This window comes from Diaphorina citri, unplaced genomic scaffold (genome assembly GCF_000475195.1).
Source record: "Diaphorina citri unplaced genomic scaffold, Diaci psyllid genome assembly version 1.1 scaffold11, whole genome shotgun sequence".
NCBI lineage: Eukaryota > Metazoa > Arthropoda > Insecta > Hemiptera > Psyllidae > Diaphorina > Diaphorina citri.
The window spans coordinates 568,259-574,409 of NW_007377450.1; positions in this window are offsets into that span (position 1 = coordinate 568,259).

The following is a 6,151-nucleotide window of genomic DNA, read 5'->3' on the forward strand; positions in this document are numbered from 1 at the left end:
GTTAATTGCCTACTAATAAAAATTTCAAATTCTGAACATTAGGCCTAGATCATCTAAGAATTAGGAAGATCAAGTTATAGAAAATCAATTAACTTTTTTATGACTAAGTAAATATCTAAGTCCATAATTTTTGTTCTGTGATTATGGAGAAATACCTACGTTGAAGTCTATAATTAAATTTGAATTTGAGTAGGAATGAAATATTTAAAGGCCTACTAATCAATTTACATGGCAGCATATTTGAATTGATTAGGTTTCGGTGATTAATTGAAGGGAAAAATTAAATAACGTCTTAATGATGTTATCAGAAATTCGATGTCTAGTTCTAAGAGCACATTAAAAAGACATACAAATCGTTTACAATGCAAATAAAGAAAACATTATAATAATATAGACTTTATATCTGGACATATACAAAGCAAGGAAATACATTTTGTTTTGAATTTAAATTGCCTTGAGCCAAGAGTAGCTTCTATGAAATACAAAAACTTTGTAGATGTTTTGAACCAATGTTAATTGATGTGATTCTTTCAAATTCTGATTAGGTATGTATAAATATGCAAGTTAAAATCTAGAATCTAGATCATTATTTTCGATTCTCTATTACTCTGGGTAAGTTATTGAGAATTAATTCTAAACGAGAGTGATTAAGTCATATCAGATCTAATAGTCAAATACTCATATCTTCTATGATGATCATTTCTCTTGGATGCAGCTTAATGTGAGTATGAGTATCCATGTACCTTCTAGCAAAACAATTTCTCGATTGATCTAATCTCCATTGATAGAGGTTGTGGGTATCACGCCAGTGAAAACATCTATTGCAATAAGATAGTATGAAGATTGAAGAAATAAAGAACCCGAGTTAAAAGAACTGAAAACCCCGTACGTGAGCTTGCACAAGTTAGCACAGGTTTCATATTTCTGCACAAGATAGAGTCAACAGCATCATCAGGCTTGAAGATCTGCAAGAAGATCAACGAACTATCACCACAACATCCAGGCGAGGATCATGTTGAAACCAGCACTAGTAAGCTATACGTACTAGTAATAACTTTGTCGGATATCAAGTCATACCAAGATGGCAGGTCAATGATCCATCACTCGGAACACATCATGATGTAATGAAAAGACCACAGAGACACACTGTCTCTTCAACAACACTATTGTTGACTTCTAAACATGGCCATCATTGTCGTATCAACATCATATTGGGTGTCAGTTTGACATGATTGTTCCTAGTATTTGTGCTCAGCAGTAATAAAGTGTTCAACAAGTGATATCCAAAGCCTGGTGAGTATTTCTTTACCAAACATATTTTTAAAATTAATGAGATCCAAGATTAAGCGCGAACATAAACAAGTAGTAACCGAAAAGAGTTGATGGATAAGATGGATTTAAAAACAGTGACATACTCGTAGATGAATACAGAGAGGAATATTACACCGTGCACCGCTCAGACTTTGCTAAGGTAATGCGAGATCCTACCTATCTCTTCTGGGATACCTTAGTCATTTCATTATATCACACACCTAAATAATTTATGAAAAGTATGGGTACATGATTTCATTCTTTCTTCGTGCTTGCTGCTTTATATGGTATCACCAGCAGATATAGCACTTGTATCAAGCGTGGATACTACACAGACGTGTTAGATATTGCCTCGGGGAACATGTTTTATTTTTTAACACTTCTTGCAAACTTTTTTATACACGAGGATTTAGCATGTTTTGAGCCGAAGTCAGTACGTATTGTTGTTGTTTTTTTTTTTTTTTTTTTTTTTTTTTTTTTTTTTTTTGAAATTTCACATATTTTTTGTCATTATGATAATTATAATTTTGGTAATCGTGCTATCGGTTCACAAGTTATTGTCTCTCTAAAACAGTAATTACTTACAGTTTAGGACGTGGGACGTTAAGTTCAAATAGGTTCTACAATGACCAAGTAAATCTAATGAAAAGCTAGGTAGGTATAAAATTTATAATAAGAAAATGGAAAATGGCACTGTTCCCCATAAGAACAAAAGAGCTGAAAATAATTTGATAGTTCCTTTTGTTCCAACTTATGCCCTATTGTGAGCTCCTCGTACTTTCGTCAGATACCGAGTAACACTGTCTTGACATAAGTAAATCTAATGAAAAGCTAGGTAGGTATAAAATTTATAATAAGAAAATGTAAAATGGCACTGTTCCCCATAAGAACAAAAGAGCTGAACATAATTTGATAGTTCCTTTTGTTCCAACTTATGCCCTATTGTGAGCTCCTCGTACTTTCGTCAGATACCGAGTAACACTGTCTTGACATGAACATGACGCATTATACAAGTTTTTGCTGATAGTGATTTTTACTAGCAGTATTATTTCCATTTTACACAGTTAAGACAGGGAAACAATGAACCATTTTCTATGGAGACAAACTGTCTACGCTTCTGGAGATTTTCACATCATGTGTTTCCTCGATCCTCGATGGATTGAGGTACGAGTAATGCATTCTCTTTTCTGGCTCAGACTACTGGTAGTGAAATATTTAAAATTGAGGATCTATTTCAAATATCAGAAATACTTTTCCCAATATTGTAGGTAGTATTAAGAACCATAGTTCGAATTCATCGGTATTTAACAGATCTCTAAAGTTGTTTGAATATTCCTACTCATGTTCGATCTAGATCTAGGAGCATCTTTTCTACACAACAAAACCATTAGTTTAGGACAAGCAAGCTATGGACTGTTCATTGGATCGTCATTTTTATATGACTTACTTTTTTTCGGTGAACCGTATTTCTTTACACTCTTTTTTTCCTCCAGTTTTCTGGTAACAAAGAAATCGACACTTCTCTTTTTAACGTGTGTAGAAAAACGTCAGATAATTTCAATACTTGCGGTTGAGCCTGGTGATGATTTACCAAAACTTCAAGTTTTCCTTACGAGTTTTCTTCTTCTTCTTCTTCTTCTTCTTCTTCTTCTTCTTCTTCTTCTTCTTCTTCTTCTTCTTCTTCTTTTTCTTCTTCTTCTTCTTCTTCTTCTTCTTCTTCTTCTTCTTCTTCTTCTTCTTCTTCTTCTCCTCCTTTTTGTTCTTATTCTCCTTCTTTTTGATGTCAAAACCTGTCAAGTTTTGAAATGACATTGAGGCGTATCGAATCATCTTGCTCCTGGTATTGGGAACATATGCCCGCTCTGTGGTGGTATGATGGTTTGTTTGCTGCACAATGAGGACATTATACCCAATGCTATCTGCATTAGTGAAATAGTTACTGCTACAGCCCTCTTGCACAGTGAGGAATCATAATGTGATTATGCACCATGCTTTACGTTTTTGCACGGTAATCTGTCTTGTGCAGCAGTTGTCAGCGGATTTTATTGACACGATTGTGTCCCGGAGCCCTGTTTTAAGCTAATAAGTGCGTCTGCCTTGTAAGCGCTAGGCCGCGGGTTCGATTCCCGCCCGGGGCGGATTTTATCCTGATGGGATAAGGTTCGTTCTCGGATCCACAGGTCTACAGGTGTAAGGTTGGTGGGATTTGCAGAACAATTGAATAGATGACTAGTGTTGTGTGGACTTTCTTGGCAGAGGGGCTGCACACCTTCTTTGGAGTTTAAAACAAGCTTTTCCAAAGGTTAAAAACCTTTCCATCTTTTTAGAAGCACATGCTTATGGTCCCTAACCAAAGATTTACTTGACCACTTGTTCGTTTCGAGTTTAATATCTACAATAACTCAGACGAGTCTAGTGTGGTTCATTGAAACATGTAGGCAGCGGATACGATCATATCAACCTCCGAACCTGAGACTCCAAATTTGGACACTGGTGGGCGATCGCGGAGACGTGAAAACCTTGAAGCCGCCTTATTTGGACGGAGTGATCGTCTGAAATCATGATACATCCTCCCTGAACGCGCCAATACGAGATTTAATTTGAAAGTCTATTAATTTCTGCTGTCCGGATACACAAAGACATAACACAGACGTGTGCTCACTAGTCTGAGTACCTATGTCTTCAGTCATACAGTCGGTCAACATACATTGCTAACCAAGTTGCTGTGATATGTGAATAAATTGATAATGCTTTTTCTCCCTATTTACATACACATTAGTTAGAATTGAGTTACTGTGTAATTGACGTAATTGTCCAAAAAATCAGGTATCTAGTATCTAGCTATGAAATTTCAACTTACAATGATGGAAATATACTGAAGAAGTGCTAACTTTAGCTGATGACATACGTTATCCCTAACTACTCATGATAGTAAATAGAAAATTTGATCTCTTGATGCATGAATAGATTTTCTTTGTTAGATACATACATTGAATTTAATATCAACTGCATTGGGATGCTGTAAAGAGAACACAGTAACAAAATAATGACAACTTGTTCTTTGAAGAAAATAACGTTTTTGAATTAAGTTCGTAACATGGAAGTATACTGAAGAAGTGCTAACTTTAGCTGATGAGATACGTTATCCCTAACTACTGATGAAAGTAAATAGAAAATTTGATCTCTTGATGCATGAATAGATTTTCTTTGTTAGATACATACATTGAATTTAACATCAAACGCATTGGGATGCTGTAAAGAGAACACAGTAACAAAATAATGACAACTTGTTCTTTGAAGAAAATAACGTTTTTGAATTAAGTTCGTAATCCTCAGATTCTTGTCTTAAATAAATAGAATCAGTGATTATATCTCGTACATACCATATACTGGGAAGATTTTCATCTCGCTCAACAAAAGATTTTCATACTGATTTTCCATCTTCTATGTTGGAGGTTTCATGCTCATTTTCAGTTAAGGCCATAAGGTTCTAAAAGGTCAGGTGCTCCTCTCCCCTCCTTGAGATTTGAATTGCCAGTGTTGCCACTGGTCATTGTTACAAGTGTCAATCAAGATTACCAACACGAATGTAATTCAATCCTTTATTTTAACCTCGATGAACTTCCACATCTCTTGTAATTACCATGCCATTGTATTTTGCCATGAAATGAATAAAAATGCAATGGAAACAATGAATCTGATGCAACTGAAAACTTCTCATGACTGGGAAAATCGAATAGCAAAATATTGTACAGGTTTTTTCTTGCAGTTCTACAGGTTTTTTAAGTTTTACCCTTTTTAGCCCGTCCTTCCTTTATTATTACGATAGTAATAAAAAAAAAGTATGATGTATCAAAAGATTAAGTTGAAGATGGAAGGTTTCTTTCTTAAGCTTTGTCCACACATAGTCGACGCCGCGCCGTCGATCGATGGTCGATCGACGAGGTGAATAGTTCAATCTATTTTCAAATTTTCATAAAGATAAAAAAGATTGAAAACGTTTTTGACAGAGGCTATAGAAACCAAAATTTCATTATAACAAAGGAAAAACCGACAACTACATACAACAAACAAGTGATGAACAAACAAGAAGGTAACCTAGTTTGTTTACTTAGGTCTCTATACTGTTTATGTTTATATGGAATAAATTAGAAAGTAATTATTATTTATAATATTTTTCAGTAATTGAATGTTAATATTCCAATTGAAACCAAAGGCAAATGAGAAATCCAAACAAAACTTCTTCCCATCTATTCATCGGGAAACACAAGTGAAGACATTAATGCACAACCGTGATTAGAAAATCATTTTAATAACTACATGTAACATGTAACCCTTTCCATTTGAACAAACAAATAATGATGACGATTATGGTAAAGGGGTTAAAGAACACATTGTCGTAATAAGTGAAGACAATGGTGTTTAAAAAGACCAAAAGGTGTAGTGTCGCCTAAAGCCTAATTAGGACAATTTTTCGGCCAAAATTATCGACGAACTTGGGATATTCACCATAGGTATCCTGTACAACAAATAACTTTTATAGTAGGCAAGATTCTTGAAAAGTAGCAGGTATTGCAGGTACACAACAGAAAGTTATAATTTCAAACTTCATCAGATAACCTTTATTCACCTTGAGCAAAGAATGTTCGCTGAACATAATGAGGGTTTAATAATAACTTGTACTAGCGGTGAGCATAATTCATAATTTTTCACGTTGTAAAGTTGTAACCTTTTTTCTCAACTGAAATCAGTTTTTCTTTTATCTCAGTCATCGTTTCTTTGAGGTTTCTTCAATTAGAATAAACTCCTCAGCGAACACACATCACGAATTTTCAATTTG